Raw genomic sequence first — 18702 nt, forward strand, 5'->3', positions numbered from 1 at the left:
CTGCAGAAGGGTTGCCGATTGTTTTTTTTTTCCCCCCAGCTTTAACAACCACTTTTATGAACAATTTAACACTGTGGGTTGGCAGCTGTGTTAATGCCAGACCCCCTTCCCACATGATGTCTGCCTTGTGAAATGGCCATCAGATAGAGAGTCCATGCCCCACTTTGCCCAAGAAAACTGTGACTTTCTTAACACCTAGAGCCAGGAATCCATGCCAAGGACAAGGATTCTCATCCCAGTCGCTGCTCACACACAGCCCAATGCACACAACAACTACCTGGGCCACTTTCAGAAGTGCTAAGTCTCTGGGATGGTGCAACTAAGTGTACCAAGTCTGTGCTCCAAACACAGCTCATTGGTTACTGAGAAAAGGTTACAAATGCCAGGGCGGAGGGGAGGGAAATGAGGAGGTGGAGGGAGGGAGGGAGGTGATGCCCAGGGTCTAGGCTGTTTCTTGGTGGTGGAGGGAGGAAGCAGATGAAGAGGGAGAGAGTAGCCTTGGTCTCCATGGCTGTCTGCAGCCTCTACACTGAAAGAGATATTTAGCACTTTTATCTAATTTGTTCCCCAGCTAAGGGAAGTCCATGTCTTGGATCACATCTGGCTGTTCAGCTGAGCCTCATGTAACTAGATCAAGCTATTGTCCAGGGCATGCGTCTTCCTGTGAAAGATTCAGCAACTGAACTTTATGGGTTTTCTCAGGGATGATTAGTTTCTAGGGGCATCCCATATACCGATCCAATCCTATCAGATATACTGATAAGGCAGGCTCTACCAATACATGAATGCACAGTGAAAAATATTAGAATATTCATGTCCCGTTGTCAGTGTCTTCCCTCTTTATAACCCTTAAGCAAATAGAAAAACAACAAATAGAAAGAGACTTGAACTGTATTTAAAAGCCATTAAAATACTCAGAAAATTTGAACCTGTGACCACTAAAAAAAAACTTGAACTAAGGAAATCATTAGGATTACACACAAAGGTTTAGTTATAGGAACTGCTGCTACTACAAATCTAATATTTTGAAAAAAAAAGTCCAAATGTCCACAAATAGGAGATTGACTTTAAAAATTGATTTAACCATGCATATTAAATTTTAGATTACTATTCATGCTTAGGAATATAGTATGACACTAAATTCAACAGTGGGCAATACACTTCATTTTCTTGTGATAAATCAGACTAAACAACCTGAACAACCCTTCTACATAAAAAAATCTTTGGATGAATTATATATATTAAATATCTCTGGAAGGCCTATAAAAATGAACAACAAAATAAAATGAGCATTTCTATTTCTTCAGTAGTAGTTTTAAACTATGATTTCCCACTAAAAGAAAGCAGAACTTCTCGGGGAAAATAGCTGAGTCTAAGTCTGGGACAGGAGAAGTACAAGATGAGCCTGGAAGGTCTGGGGTGTTGTCAAAAGAGATTTGGAGGGAACTTGAAGAAACTGTCAAATAGGGTGATGGAATGTATAAAAAGCAAGACCCATCTATATGCTGCCTATGAGAGACTCATTTCAGATCAAGACACATGCAGATTGAACGTGAGGGGATAGAAAAGCATTTATCATGAAAATGGAAGTGAAAAAGAAAGCCAGGGTAGCAATATTTATATTGGACAAAGTAATTTAATAATACAAAGTAATTATATTGTTTATAGAGTATTATATTACAAAGTAATACAATAATAGTAGGGGACTTTTGTACCCTTACTTACGTTGATGGGTCGATAATCCAAACAGAATATCAACCAGGAAACAGTGGCTTTGAATTCACACGAGACCAGCTGTATCTAACAGATACATTCAGAACATTCCATCACAAAATAACAGAATACTGGGGCACCTGGGTGATTTGGTCAGTTAATTGTCCAACTCTCAATCTCAGTTCAGGTCTTGATCTCATGGTCATGAGTTCAAGCCCCACAGTGAGCATATTTTAAAAAACAAAATAGCAGAATACCCATTCTTCTCAAATGCACATGGACCATTCTCCAGAACAGATCACATATTAGGCCACAACAAGTCTCAACAAATTCAAAAAGATTGAAGTCATACCATAACATCTTTTCAAGCCACAGTGCTATGAAACTAGAAATCAATCCCAAGAAAATATCAGGAAAGAACACAAATACACAGAGATTAAATAACATACTACTAACCACTGAGAAATCAAAGAGGAAATCAAAAAACATATGGAAACAAATAAAAATGAAAACACAATGGTGAAAATGTTTGGGATGTAGTAAAAGCTGTCCAAAGAGGGAAGCTTATAGCAGTACAGGTTTATCTCAAGAAGCAAGAAAAATCTCAAATAAACCACCTAATCTTACACACCTAAAGGAACTACAAAAAGAAGCACAAATAAAACCCAAAATCAGCAGAAGGAAGGATATGGTAAAGATTAGAGCAGAAATAATTAAAACAGAAACTTTAAAAAACAATAGAACAGACCAATGAAACCAGGAGCTAGTATTTTTAAAAATCAATGAAATTGATAAACCTTGAGTCAGACTCATAAAAAAAGAGAAAGAGAAAGGACTCAAATAAAGAAAATCAAAAATGAGACGGGGGGAGGAGCAAGATGGCAGAGGAGTAGGAGACCTAAATATCATCGGGTCCTAGGAGTTTCCCCTAGATAGTTATTAAGCCATTCTGAACACCTACAAATTCAGGAGGAGATCAAAGAGAAGAAGAGCAGCAATTCTAGGAACAGAAAAGTGACCACTTTCTGGAAGGTGGGACGTGTGGAGAAGTGAATCCGAGGAGAAGAGGCGGCAGGGGGAGGGGGAGGCTCCTGGCATGTGCAGGAGCACATGTCCTAGAGCAGCAGAGCACAAAATTAGAACTTTTAGAAATCTGCTCCACTGATGGAGGTCACTCAAGAGGCTGAGCAGGGGATGGAGCCCTTGCAGGGATAGTGTGGTCTCAGGATGTGCAGAGTCACAGAAGGATCAGGGGTGTCTGAGTGTGGCAGAGCTCCCAGGTATTGGAGCAGGGAAGCTGCTGCAGAGATGGAGCCAAGGAGGGGCTCTCAGCTCTGGGTTACTTTAAACCAGGATCCAAGGCACAGTTGGGCCACCGTTCTTCAAGCAGGGACCCCACCAATGGCAGATCCAGGAAGACTCACCTTTCTTCCCTGGGAGAAGTGGCACAGGAGTGCACTGCAGGAATCTGCTGGGTTTGGAGACTCCAAATGGGACTGTGCACCAAAGATAGAAATGCTCAGTCACAGGCCAGGTGAGCTCAGAATGTGGCCAGAGACCAGGGAGTGGGAAGAATTGACTGCTCTTCTCTGAGGGTACAGTGAGGAGTGGGGCCTCGAGCTCTCAGCTCCTCTGGGGCTGGAGACTGGGAGATCACCATCTTCATTCTCATCCTCCGAAGCTGTACAGAAAAGGTTCAGGGAACAAAAGCTATAAGAGTGAAACCACACAGATTACATAGCCTGGTCCCTGGCAAGGGCAGTACAATTCCGTCTTGGGCATAGACATTTGAGAATCACTGCAACAGGCCCCTCTCCCAGATCAACAAGAACATCCATCTAAGACCAAGTTCACTGAGAACTGTGGAACTCCAGAGATAGGGGAATGCAACTCATAGAATTCATGGCTTTTGTCACATGATTCTTTAGGATTTCAAAGTTACATTTTTTAAATTTTTTTTCTTATTCTATTTTTAAAATTTTCCTCTTTTCTATTTTAACTTTTTTAAACTATCATATCTTATCAATACCTTTTTTAAAAATCTTTTTAAATTTTCATTTTTATAGTCATAGTCATATTCTATCCCTTCATTGTATTTAATCTTGTATACATATAGGTTTTTCTTTCTTTAAAATTTTGAGATACAATTTCTTCTAACAGATCAAAAGAAACCCTAAATCCAGTACATGGCTTTGTTCTAGTCTCCAGCCTGATCACATTCTTCCTCTTTTTTTCTTCTTTTTTTCTTTTTTTAGCCAATTTCTTATCTTATCACTTCCTTTTTTAGAATCTTTTTAAATTTTCATCTTTACAGTCATATTCCATCCCTTCATCGTGTTTACTCTTAGTTTTGTATAAATATAAGTTTTTCTTTCTTTAAAATTTTGGCAGGCAGTTTCCTCTAACAGACCAAATACACCCAAAATCAAGTGTGTGACTCCTTTCTATTCACCAGTCTAATAAATATATATTTTTTTTCTCCTTCCTTCTCCCCCCAGTTTTGGGTCTCTTCTGATTTGGTTATTGTACATTTTTCTGGTGTCATTGCTACCCTTTAGTATTTTGTTCTCTTATTCATCTATTCTTATCTGGATAAAATGACAAGGCAGAAAAACTCACCTCAAAAAGAAAAAAAAAAAAAAAAAGAACAAGAGGCAGTACAACTGCTAGAGACCTAATCAATACAGACTTTAGTAAGATGTCAGAACTAGAGTTCACAATAACAATTATCAAGGTGCTAGCTGGGCTCAAAAAAAAAAAAAAAAGCATGGAAGATACTACAGAATCCCTTTCTGGAGAAATAAAGGATCTAATATCTAACCAAGTTGAAATCAAAAAAGCTATTAATGATGTGCAATCAAAAACGGAGGCTCTTACTGCTAGGATAAATGAAGCAGAAGAGTGAATTAGTGATATAGAAGACCAAATGATGGAGAATAAAGAAGTTGAGAAAAAGAGAGATAAACAACTACTGGACCATGAAGGGAGAAGCTGAGAGATAATTGATACCATAAGAGGAAACAATATTAGAATAATTGGCATCCCGGAAGAAGAAGAGAGAGAGGCTAAGAAGGTATATAAACCAGTTAATAACCAAATCAAAGAAACATATTGACAATAATACAATAATAGGAGACTTTAACATCCCCCTCACTGAAATGGACAGATCATCTAAGCAAAAGAGTCAACAAGGAAACAAAGGTCTTAAATGACACACTGGACCAGATGGACATCACAAATATATTCAGAACTTTCCATCCCAAAGCAACAGAATACACATTCTTCTCTAGTGCACATGGAACCTTCTCTGGAATAGATCACCATCCTGGGTCACAAATCAGGTCTCAACTGGTACCAAAAGGTTGGGATCATTCCCTGCATATTTTCAGACCACAATGCTTTGAAACTAGAACTCAACCACAAAAGGTAAGTTGGAAGGAACTCAAATACATGGAAGCTAAAGAGTATCCTATTAATGAATGAATGGGTCAACCAGGAAATTAAAGAAGAATTGAAAAAATTCATTGAAACAAATGAAAATGAAAACACAACTGTTCAAAATCTTTGGGACACAGCAAAGGCGATCCTGAGAGGAAAGTATATAGCAATACAAGCTTTTCTCAAGAAAGAAGAAAGGTCTCAAGTATCCAGCCTAATTCTACATCTAAAGGAGCTGGAAAAAGAACAGCAAAGAAAGCCTAAACCAGCAGGAGAAGAGAAGTAATAAAGGTCAGAGCAGAAATCAATGAAATAGAAACCAAAAGAACAGTAGAACAGATCAACAAAACTAGGAGCTGATTCTTTGAAAGAATTAATAAGATTGATAAACCCCTGTCCAGACTTATCAAAAAGAAAAGAGAAAGGACCTAAATTAGTAAAATCATGAATGAAAGAAGAGCAATCACAACCAATACCAAAGAAATACAACAATTATAAGAACATATTATAAGCAACTATACACCAGCAAATTTGACAATCTGGAAGAAATGGATATATTCCTAGAGACATATGAGCTACCAAAACTGAACCAGGAAGAAATAGAAAACAGACCCATAACCAGTAAAGACATTGAAGCAGTAATCAAAAATTCCCAACAAAAAAGATCCCAGGGCAAGATGGCTTCCCAGGGGAATTTTACTAAACATTTAAAGAAGAATTAATATCTATTCTTCTGGAACTATTCCTGAAAATAGACATGGAAGAAAAACTTCCAAACTCATTTTATGAGGCCAGCATTAACTTGATCCCAAAACCAGACAAAGACCCCCATCAAAATGAAGAATTACAGACCAATGTCCTTGATGAACACAGATGCAAAAATTCTCACCAAAATACTAGCCAATAGGATCCAACAGTACATTAAAAGGATTATTCACTATGACCAAGTGGTATTCATTCCTGGGCTGCAAGGTTGGTTCAACATCCACAAATCAATCAATGTGATACAATATATTAATAAAAGAAAGAACAAGAATCATATGATACTCTCAATAGATGCTGAAAAAGCATTTGACAAAATACAGTATCATGTCTTGATCAAAACTCTTCACAGTGTAGAAAGAAAGGGTACATACTCAATATCATAAAAGCCATCTATGAAAATCCCACAGTGAATATCATTCTCAATGGGGAAAAACTGAGAGCTTTTCCCCTAAGGTCAGGAACACGGCAGGGATGTCCATTATCATCATTGCTATTCAACATAGAACTAGAAGTCCTAGCTTCAGCAATTAGACAACAAAAAGAAATTAAAAAGATCCAAATAGGCAAAGAAGTCAAACTCTCACTTTTTGCAGATGATATGATACTTTATGTGGAAAACCCTAAAGACTCTACTCCAAAACTGCTAGAACTCATACAGGAATTCAGTAAATTGTCAGGATATACATATAATGCACAGAAATCGGTTGCATTTCTAAACACCAACAGCAAGAAAGAAAGAGAAATTAAGGAGTTGATCCCATTTACAATTGTACCCAAAACCTTAAGATACCTAGGAATAAACCTAACCAAAGAGGCAAAGAATCTGTACTCAGAAAACTATAAAATCCTCATGAAAGAAATTGAGGAAGACACAAAGAAATGGAGAAAGTTCCATGCTTATGGATTAGAAGAACAAATACTGTGAAAATGTCTATGCCACCTCAAGTAATCTATACATTTAATGCAATCTCTATCAGAATACCATCAATTTTTCTCAAAGAAATGGAACAAATAATCCTAAAATTTATATGGAACCAGAAAAGACCCCGAATAGCCAGAGGAATGTTGAAAAAGAAAACCAAAGTTGGCAACATCATAATTCCAGATTTCAAGCTCTATTACAAAGCTGTCATCATCAAGACAGCATGGTACTGGCACAAAAAACAGACACATAGATCAATGGAACAGAATAGAGAGGCCAGAAATGGACCCTTAACTCTATGGTCAACTGATCTTCGACAAAGCGGGAAAGAATATCCAATGGAAAAAAGACAGTCTCTTCAACAAATGGTGTTGAGAAAATTGGACAGCCACATGCAGAAGAATGAAACTGGACCATTTCCTTATGCCACATACAAAAATAGACTCAAAATGGATGAAAGACCTCAATGTGAGACAGGAACCCATCAAAATCCTTGAGGAGAACACAGGCAGCAACCTCCTTGACCTCAGCTGCAGCAACTTCTTCCTAGAAATATCACCAAAGACAAGGGAAGCAAGGGGGAAAATGAACTATTGGGTCTTCATCAAGATCAAAAACTTTTGCACAGCAAAGGAAACATTCAACAAAACCAAAAGACAACTGACAGAATGGGAGAAGATATTTGCAAATGACATATCAGATATAGGGCTAGTATCCAAAATATAAAGAACTTATCAAACTCAACATCCAAAAAACAAATAATCTAATCAAGAAATAGGCATAAGGCATGAACAGATATTTCTACAAAGAAGACATCCAAATGGCCAACAGACACATGAAAAAGTGCTCAACATCACTCAGCATCAGGGAAATACAAATCAAAACCACAGTGAGATACCACCTGACACTAGTGAGAATGGCTAAAATTAACAAATCAGGAAATGACAGATGTTGGCGAGGATGTGGAGAAAGGGGAACCCTCCTACCCTGTTGGTGGGAATGCAAGCAGCCATTCTGGAAAACAGTATGGAGATTCCTCAGAAAGTTGAAAATAGAACTACCCTACAAACCACAATCACACTACTGGGTACTTACCATAAAGATACAAAGGTAGTGATCTGAAGGGGCACATGCACCCAAATGTTTATAGCAGCAATGTCCACAATAGCCAAACTGGAAAGAGCCTAGATATCCATCAACAGATGAATGGATAAAGAAGATGTGGTATATGTATATAACAGAATACTATGCAGCCATCAAAAACCCCCAAAATCTTGCCATTTGCAACAATGTGGATGGAACTAGAGGGTATTACATTAAGCACAGTAAGTCAATCACAGAAAGATAATTATCATATGATCTCTCTGATGTGAGGAATTCAAGAGGCAGGGCAGGGGCTCGTTGGGAGAAGAGACTGAAAGAATGAAACAAGATGGGACCAGGAAGGGACACAAACCATAAGACACTATCTCAGGAAACAAACTGAGAGTTGCTGGGGTGGGGGAGGGATAGGGTGCCTGGGTTATGGACATTGGGGAGTGTACATGCTTTGGTGAGCGTTGTGAATTGTGTAAGACTGATGATTCACAGACCTCTACCCCTGAAGCAAATAAGAAGTTATATATTAATTTAAAAATGAAACAGGATAAATAACACTGACACCACAGAAATACAAAGGATTATAACAGAATATTATCAAAAATTATATGCCAACAAATAGGACAACATATAAGAAATGGGCTCATTCTTAGAGACATAAATTCTTCTAAAACTGAATCAGGAAGAAATAGAACAAACTAATTACCAGCAATGAAATTGAATCAATAATCAAAATAACTCCCAAAAAACAAAAGTCCAGGACCAGACGCTAAAATTCATAAAGAGAAACAACCAGATACGATGAAAGTACACACCACCATATGAAGACCTGCTAAAGGGTTGGAACCCAAACCTGAAGGAGCCTCTGGATCTAGCTCACAATTTGCAGGAAATACTGAGAACAGAGGAACATGTTGAACATAGCTATGAATATTATATCAGCAAAATCCATTCTGTGGATTTCTGTTTTCAGTAAGTAAATTTTAAGGAGAAGAAAGGGTTATAGGTAGGGCATCTACGAATTATAAAGGACTTCAAAGACACACCAAACAAAATATGAATTAAGTTTTAAGTTTAAGTTTTAATGTCTGAATTCACCTTTGGGTGATTAAATTTCATAGAAATTTGGGGTGCCTGGGTGGCTCAGTGGGTTAAAGCCTTTGCCTTCAGCTCAGGTCATGATCCCAGGGTCCTGGGATGGAGGACCTCATTGGGCTCTCTGCATTGGGCTCTCTGCTCAGCAGGGAGCCTGCTTCTTCCTCTCTCTCTGCCTGCATCTCTGCTGACTTGTGATCTCTGTCTGTCAAATAAATAAATAAAAATCTTTAAAAAAAATTTTTTCATAGAAATTCAAGAAAGTGATTTCTACAAAAGTCAGGATAGTGGCTGTCTTTTGGAGGAGAAGGAAGGATTTGTGATTGATACAGAGCAGAAGGAGATGATGGTGAAGTCTTGTTTCTAGACCTGAACTTTGGGATTAGGGTGTTTAAAAGTAAGTATCTTCAGGGTGCCTGGGTGGTTCAGTAGGTTGAGCAACCAACTCTTGATTTTGGCTAACTTTTTGATCTTAGGATCTTGAGATCAAGCCTCACACGGAGTCTGGAGTCTGCCTAAGATTCTCTCCACCCCACTGCCCCACCCCTCCATCCCCTCCCAACTCTCATGCATTCACTCTCTCTCTCTCAAAACAAAAGTAAACATCTTTTACATGAAGTCATGTATTTTTGTGCAGTGTTCTGTATTTGCTTTTGCCTTTACAAAGAAGGTTAAAATATATTCAATGCATCATTGAGTTGTCAGTAAAACAAAGAAAATCCTATAAGTCCAAAACTGGAGCAAAAAGGTGAATTCATAGAGATCATTAAGGACTGATGCTAGCTCTCAACCTGAGGGAAAAGGCTGCATCTTGAAGTCTTTTAGCCTTTCTGTTTCAAGGGCAACACAAGGCAGTGGTTTGTTATCGCAGGGCCCCGTTAGAAGTGAATTAAAATCCTCTCCAAAAAAGCATAGCTTCTGATCAGGCATCAAAAATTTTCCCCAGATAAAGTTCCAGAGGGTGTAAGCTCATAGGAAAAATGCCAAAACTCATGAGAAAAGAAGGAACCAGGACAATGAAGCAGTGGAAATGATGGACAGCAGAGTCAGACCTGTAAAGAATTCAGAAAATGCAACTGAAAGAAAATACTGGAACATAATAAAGATGCTGAGGATGTTCTAAGAGAGCAAAGACTCGAAAGCGACCAAGTAGATTTTTTTTTAAACATCAAGTGTAATTCTATAAGTGAAAAATAAATAAAACCAAAATTTATGACACCAGGGAGGGACATCCAACTTCAAGTATGATGAAACAGCCTGTGGCGGAGCAATGTTCTTGCCAAGAAAAATTGGAAAAGTGGAATAAAATATATAGAAACACCTATTTGAGGAAATTGTAGAACTAGTAAGGTAATCAGATTTTGAGGGAAAAAAAATAGAAAAGAAGAAACCTCGGGAAAAATGGAACCAACCTTCTGCCACAGATTTTTACCTCCTTTATTGGCCAGTTTGTTGTACAGAACAACGATCTGATGGGCCAAGCAAAGAGCTTAGGCAGAGGGACACTTGCCATCAGGTGGAGAAAATAGAGCCACTTTGGACAATTTGATGCTTGCAAATGCTTACGTGAGAAGGGTGAATATCTGAACCTAATGCTACCATTTTTTTCCTTCAAGACATATAACAAGTTCTGAAGCTTCTTGAGGCTGGAGGCCATGAGGCAAAGCAAAAAGCCATCATAAAAGCACTGGTAATCTCACATTGCTGGGAAGGAAAAGATGAGATTTTGGACCTGCCAGAGAGCAAAGGCCTAGGAGGATATTCCAGGCTGTCATTAGGGAAGGGGACAAACCAGAGACAGATGAAAGCAGATGGCACATAATAACATTAATTTTTTGAATCGTTTAAAAATAGAGAATTAAAATGCAAGGTAACAAGACTATAAAAGACAAGAAGAATTTAATGGAGTTAAGGTGTTGTATGATTCATGCTCTCTCAAATGAGGGCTTTTTTTTTAAGATTTTATTTATTTATTTGACAGAGAGAGACACAGTGAGAGAGGGAACACAAGCAAGGGGAGAAGCAGGCAGAGAAGAAGCAGGTTTCCCACCGAGCAGATAGCCCCATGTGGGGCTTGATCCCAGGACCCCAGGATCATGACCTGAACCAAAGGCAAACGCTTAACGACTGAGCCACCCAGGCATCTCTCAAATGGGTTTTTAAAAATTCAACTAAACTATTAAGAGAGCATGTTGCTCACTGAAGTTGGAGTAAAATACATACATTATCAAATACAGGAAAACAAAAAAATTGATTAAGCCAAAAGCAAGCTAAAAAGAAGAACAAAAGTAACATGTAACAAAGATACAATAGCAAAATGGTAGATACACAATTAACTAAGTTAGCAAGTTCATTAAATATAAATTATACTAAATCCAATTAAAAGACTAAGAACTCCAAACTGGAGCAAGTAAATATAAGTCACTTACAAAAGATGTTCCTTAAATCTGAAGATAGAGAAAAATTGGAAGTATAAAGATAGAAAAATATGTTCCTAAGGAGGTACTAACATTCCCCCCATTAAACACCACCAGGAAATGTGCATAGTTTTAAATATATGACAACTTAAGCTTTAAAAAAAATAAGCAATACAAGAAGTAAGGAAGGCATTTTTAAATAATATAGTCAATCCACTAGAAAGACATCACAATCCTTCATCTCTAGGCATCCAATAACACAGCTTCAAAATAAAGCAAGAATTGACAGAACTAAAAGGAGAAGTAGATAAACTCACAACCATAGAGGGAGCATAGCTCTATTCCTCAAAGCCAAAATAAGAACAAAAAATTGTAAAAAATATAGCAGATCTGGACAACATAAATAATATGTGTAATCTAGTGAATACTTATAAAATGTTGACCCAATAAGCTATAAGAGTTGGCAAACTTTTCCTTAAATGTTCATCTAGTAAATATTTTAGACTTACAGGCCATGTGTTCTCTGTAGCAACTACTCAAGCTACCATCATAGGTGAAGGTAGACATAGACAGCATGGAAATGAATGGACATGTCTGTGTTCCATTAAAACTTTATTTACAGATGCTCAACAAATTTCAAAGACTTGAGATCATTCAGAACATGTTGCTTGGCCACAATAAATGTAAGTAGAAATAAGTAAATAAGATAGGTAAAAAATTCCCATTATACAATTAAACATACATTTTAACCTCTAGTTCAAAGAAAAATCACAAAATAAATTAGAAATATTTTAAACTAAATAAAAATAAGAGTATTATATACCAAAACTTATGGGATATCCTAAAGCTGTACTTAGAGGGATATGTATAGCTAGAAACTGATTATCGAAGTATCTATATCAGGGGTTTAGAAAAAGAGCAGAATAACACCTAAAGCATAGGCAACAAAATTAAGAATAAACAAGTGAGACTACATCACACGAAAAAGCTTATCCATGGCAAAAGAAACAGTAAAATGAGGAAACAACCTACAGAATGTGGAAAAATACTTGCAAACCATATATCTGGTGAAAGGTTAATATCCAAAATACAGTCAACCCTTGAACAACATGGATTTAAACTGTGCGGGTCCACTTACATGTGAATTTTTTTTCCCAAGGAATAGAGCACAGTATTGTAGATATATTTTCTCTTCCTTATGATTATGAATATTTTCTTTTCTCTAGTTTACTATAAGAATACAGTGTAGAATACATACATAAGATATGTGTTAATTGACTGTTTATGTTATCTGCAAAGCTTCTGGTCACCAGTAAGCTATTAGTAGTTGAGTTTTGGGGGAGTCTAATGTTATATATGGATTTTTTACTGCATGGTGGGTGAGATTTGGCACCTCTAACTCCCATGTTGTTCAAGGGCCAACTATATATAAAGAACTCAAGCAACTCAACAGCAAAAAGATAAAAATAAAAAATAACCCAGTTTTAAAATCAGCAGAGAGGGACACCTGGGTGTCTCAGTCAGTTAAACATCTGCCTTCGGCTCAGGTCATGATTCCAGGGTCCTGGGATCGAGTTCCAGATTGAGATCCTGGTTCAGCAAGGGGTATACTCCCCCTGCTTGTGTTCTCTCTCTGACAAATAAATAAATAAAAATTTTATAGAAATTTTTAAAAATCAGCAGAGGAACTGAATAGGATTTTACAAAAGAAGCTATACAAATAGATATATGGAAAGCTGCTCAACATTACTAATCATTAGGGAAATGCAAATCAAAACCACAATGAGATATCATCTCATGCTCCACTGAATGGCCAACATCAAAAAGATAAGGGATAACAAATGCTGGTGTGGATTTGAAGCAAAGGGAACCCTTGTGTACTCTTGAGAATGTAAATTGGTACAGTCACAATGGAAAACAGTATGGAGGATCCTCAAAATATCACAAATAGAACCATCATATAATCCAGAAATTCCACTTGAAGAAATATATGTAAAGCAAATGAAAACACTATGTCAAAAAGACATTGGCACCACCATGTTCACTGCAATATTATTTCCAATAGTCAAGCTATGAAAACAAATTACCTGTTCATTGATGGGTGAATGGATAAAGAAGTTGTGGGAAATAGAATACCATTTGGCCATAAAAAAGGAAATCTTGACCTTTATGATAACACAGATGAGCCTTATGGGCAATACGTTAAGTGAAATAAGTCAGACAGAAAAGACAAATACTGTATAATTGCAGCTATAGGTGGAATTCGACAAAAATAAAAACAAAAAATCCTCATGGAAAAAGAGATCAGATTTATGATTACTAGAGGCCAAATGTAAATGTTGGAGAATTGGAGGCAGGTGGTCAAAAGGTAGGAACTTGCAGCTTTCAGATAAATAAGTACTGGGGTTGTCATGTGTAACATGTCAACAAGAGTTTGAGTAATTCCTAAGAGTTCTTATGACAAGGAAAAAAACACTTTTTTTTTCCTTTTTGTATCTGTATCAGATGAGGTGTGTTAACTAATCACACCACCATATGTGTAAGTTGAGTTTCACTGTATTATACACCTTAAATTTACACAGGGCAGTATGTCAATTTTATCTCAGTAAAACTGGAAAGGAAACAAAAAAGAAAAAGAGTAGTAAGTTAAGCTCATAGAAAATAGAGAAAAAGATTAAGGATAAATGGGGGCGCCTGGGTGGCTCTGTGGGTTAAGCCTCTGCCTTCGGCTCAGGTCATGATCTCAGGGTCCTGGGATCAAGTCCCACATCGGCTCTCTGCTCAGCAGGGGGCCTGCTTCTCTCTCTCTCTCTCTCTCTCTCTCTCTCTCTCGCTGCCTGCCTCTCTGCCTACTTGTGATCTGTCTGTCAAAAAAATAAATAAGAAATCTTTTAAAACAAGATTAAGGATAAATGTATACATTAAGGAAATATTTAAGAGGTGTACAACAGAGAAAATTAATAAACTACAAGTTAGTATTTAAAAAGACCAATGAAGGGGCACCTGGGTGGCTCAGTGGGTTAAAGCCTCTGCCTTTGGCTCAAGTCATGATCCCAGGGTCCTGGGATGGAGCCCCGCGCCAGGCTCTCTGCTCAGGAGGGAGCCTGCTTACTCCTGCCTGCCTCTCTGCCTGCCAACTTGTGATCTCTATCTGTCAAATAAATAAATAAAATCTTAAAAAAAAAAAAAGACCAATGAAATTGAGAGTAGTTTTCCAAGACTAAAAAGGTAAAAGAGAGAGAGAGAAAAAAAAAAAAAAAAAAACTGAGAGAAGCAAACAAAGAGAGAAGACAGAATGACAGGATCAGAAATGAAAAAGGAGATATCACTGCTACAATTAGTAGTGAATTTAGCAAGTTACTTAGATAAAATTAACCAAAATCTATTTTTCGCACACAAATATAAGTGAAAATTTAAAATAAATGCTACCACTTACTTAGCAGAAATTCAAATAAATATGTATATGGAAGATGTATAAGATTCTACAATAAAGGTATAAAACATTACTAAGAGGAATTTTAAAAGACCTAAAAAAATAGATAAATAAGCCATATTCAAAATGAAAGTCTCAAAATTATAAAGATATTCTTTCCAAATTGAAGCATCAAATTGTTTGGAATTTCAATAAAAACTTCAGCAGCATATCTTTTATAGAAATGAATAAGTTGCCTATACAACAAAAATTTTTCCAAAAAAATGTGTTAGGTCAATTGGATACTCATATGAAAAAAATAAATCTTTATCCTTACCTCACACAATATGTAAAAATTAATCCCACATGGATCATGGCTGTAAAAGGAAAAGAACAATAAAGCATTTAGAAGAAAACATAAGAGGATATTTTCATGACATTGTGGTAAGAAAAATTTCTTTAATGCATATGACCACTAACCATAAAAAATATAATTGATATATCATACTGCATTAAAACTAAGAAATTTTGTTTACCAAAATTAGGAGTGTAAAATATGCCATAGAGTAAGAAAAGATACGTGTAGTGTCCAATAAAAAATTTTCATCTAGCATATTTAAGTACTTCTACTTGTTAATTTGAAAATGCAAACTACTAAAAAGAAAAAAATGAGTCAAAGTCTTGAATAGGCATCTTCCAAGAGAGGATACCCAAATGGCCAATGGAAATATAAAACTAAACTTTCCTTCTTTAGCCAAAGAAGTTTCAATTAAAGCCACAATGTGACTGGACACTTTCCAGAATGACTAGAATACAAAATGTAGAAAATTCCTAATCCAAGCATGTGGAGCAACTGGAACTTTGACACATTGTTCATGGAAGTATAAGTTGGTACAAGAGCTTTGGAATGGTCTTAACAGTATCTATTAAAGCTGAATATATAAATACCTATGAACTAGCAATTCTCTTTGATTACAAAGAAACACATACATATGTATACCAAAAGATATATATGAGGAAGCTCATAGTTACACACTTTGTGATGGACAAGTACTGAAATTAACCCAAATGTTTATTGATGGTTGAATGAATAAAAGCAATAAAATATTCTTACACCCATGAGAATGAACTACATTTAGATTCAACAACATGATGAATGTCACAAACATATCCTTGAGCAAAAGAAGTCAGACATAAGAAACTTATTTGCCAGAAGGTTGCATTGTATAAAGTTCACAAAAGGCAAAACTAATCTATGCTTTTGGAATGGAGGGTACTTATTAATTTGGGGGGAGTTCGTTTAGAGGAAGGGTCATGGAGGGAGCCTCTAGGGTGCTGCAATGTCCTATTTCTTGGTTAGGTGCCACTTACATGGGTGGATTTACCCATAAAAATTTCTCCAAACTGGCACTTCTAATTTCTGCATTTTTATGTGAGTATAATTAAATAGCAGTAAGGATTTGTTTAGGGGTCCCTGGGTGGCTCAGCCAGCTAAGTGTCTGACTCAAATTCAGCTTAGGTCATGATCTCCAGGTATGAGATCAAGCCCCACATTAAGCTCTGTGCTGGGCACAGAGCCTACTTAAGATTCTCCCTCTTCCTTTGTCCCTCCCCCTACCTCTCTCTGTTTCTCAAAAAAAAAAAAAAAAAAAAAAAGTTTAAAGCAACTTTGAAATAAAAGTATTTTCAAACAAGCCAAACGGAGAGCCTTCTACAACAGACCATATACAGAGGCATTTCTGAGGGTTTTTATGTGGAAGAAGTCAATTCATTCCAGATAGAAGACCTGAATGCAAGAAGCAGTAGCTAGGAAAAGAGTTAGTATATAGGTGGTTAAAGCAAACAAATGTGGATTTGATAAGATCGTGTTAATAATTTTTAGTGTGTTGCATAACTTTAACTTTCAGTTGTAAGATGAAGAAGGTCTGAGAATCTCATGTGTAACATGATGACTATAGTTCATAACAATATGTATGTGTAATTGAAATTTCCTTAGAAACTAGAACTTCAATGTCCCCACCCATCCCCATCCCACCCCCAAAAAGGTAAATATGTGAGTGATAGATGAACAAAAAAGGGTTCAAAGTTTCTTTTATTGATCAGGAAAAGCGATATAGATATAGATATAGATATAGATATCAATTTAGTAATTTTAATTATTATGTGTGATATAATTTATTGGGTAATCACCAAAAGAGTAACAATAGTTTATGTTATTTCCAAACTAACAAATGGGTGAAAAAAATCTTGAAATCAAAAAATACCTATGTATATATTTACATTTATACATACACACCACACCATACAATATTAGTTATCTATTATTGTAACAAATTACTTCCAAAACCAAGGTTTTAAAAAGAAGCAATCAGTTATCGTCTTACGGTTTCTACGGGTCAAGAACTCAGGAGTGACTCAGCAGAGTAGTTCTGGTTATCTTTTGTGAGACTGCAGGCGAGATGCTTTTCAGGGTTATAATAATCTTCAGATGTGATGGGGGTTGGGAGACATGTTTCCAACATCACTAATGTGGGTGTTGGCAGATAGCCTTGGTTCCTTGCTGGCTGTTGGACAAGGGCCTTAGTTCCTGACCACATAAAGCAAATATTAAGGAACTCCAGAGGAAAATTGATGCATCAGCCATTGTGAGGGGATTTTATTGCCCCTCTTAGTAATTGATAGGTAAAAACCAGTAAGGATAAAAAAATTCCGAGCAATAAAATTGTCAGTCTGGTCTAATGGACACTTATAAAGTATCGGCCAATAACAGAGAATATATTTCCTTTTTAAGTACACCTGAAACATTTACAAATATCGACGGTATAGTAAGCCACAAACCAAACCTCAACAAGTGTTCAAAAGTTATGAAATCATCTAATATGATGAAAATAAAAGTTAACAACAAAAAGGAAATAGGAAGAAATATTCACTTGGAAATTTAAAACACTTTTCAATAATTCAGGCATCAAGACACTGTCATAATGGCAGTAAGATAATATTTACTAGGACACTATAACCAAAATGCTTATAAATTTATAGACTAAATATATACAACCTTAAATTATTATTTTAGAGAAGAAATAATTTTTAAGATGAGTCTAATATTCAAATTAAGAAATCAGAAAAAGAACAACATAATGAAAAGAAAAAAAATGAAGAATCTCAGAGAGGACATTAGTAAGTGAGATGAAAAAATACACAAATACAAAACATGAACTCATTTAAAAACTGAAAAAGAGACTAATCACAACTAGATTGACCAAGAAGAAAAAAAAAAGACAGTGCAAATAAACATTATGAAGAAAAGATAGATTGGGGAGAGAGGGAACTGTAACTATGAATATAGTAGAAACTGAAAATGTTTAAAAATGTATTATCCCTTGCAACAATGTGGATGGAACTAGAGGGTATTATGCTTAGCGAAATAAGTCAATCAGAGAAAGACAACTATCATATGATCTCCCTGATATGAGAAAGTGGAAATGCAATGTGGGGGGTTTGGGGGGTAGGAAGGGAGGGAGACAAACCATAAGAGACTCTTTTTTTTTTTTTAAGATCTTATTTATTTGACAGAGATCACAAGCAGGCAGAGAGGCAGGCGGAGAGAGAGGGGGGAAGCAGGCTCCCTGCTGAGCAGAGAGCCCGATGTGGGGCTCGATCCCAGCACCCTGGGATCATGACCTGAGCTGAAGGCAGAGGCTTTAACCCACTGAGCCACCCAGCCGCCCCCATAAGAGACTCTTAATCTCACAAAACAAACTGAGGGTTGGGGGGGTAGGGAGAGGGTAGTTGGGTTATGGACATTGGGGAGGGTATGGGCTATGGTGAGTGCTGTGAATTGT

Source organism: Enhydra lutris, unplaced genomic scaffold (genome assembly GCF_002288905.1).
Source record: "Enhydra lutris kenyoni isolate GAN:26980312 unplaced genomic scaffold, ASM228890v2 scaffoldscaffold34, whole genome shotgun sequence".
Taxonomy (NCBI): domain Eukaryota; kingdom Metazoa; phylum Chordata; class Mammalia; order Carnivora; family Mustelidae; genus Enhydra; species Enhydra lutris.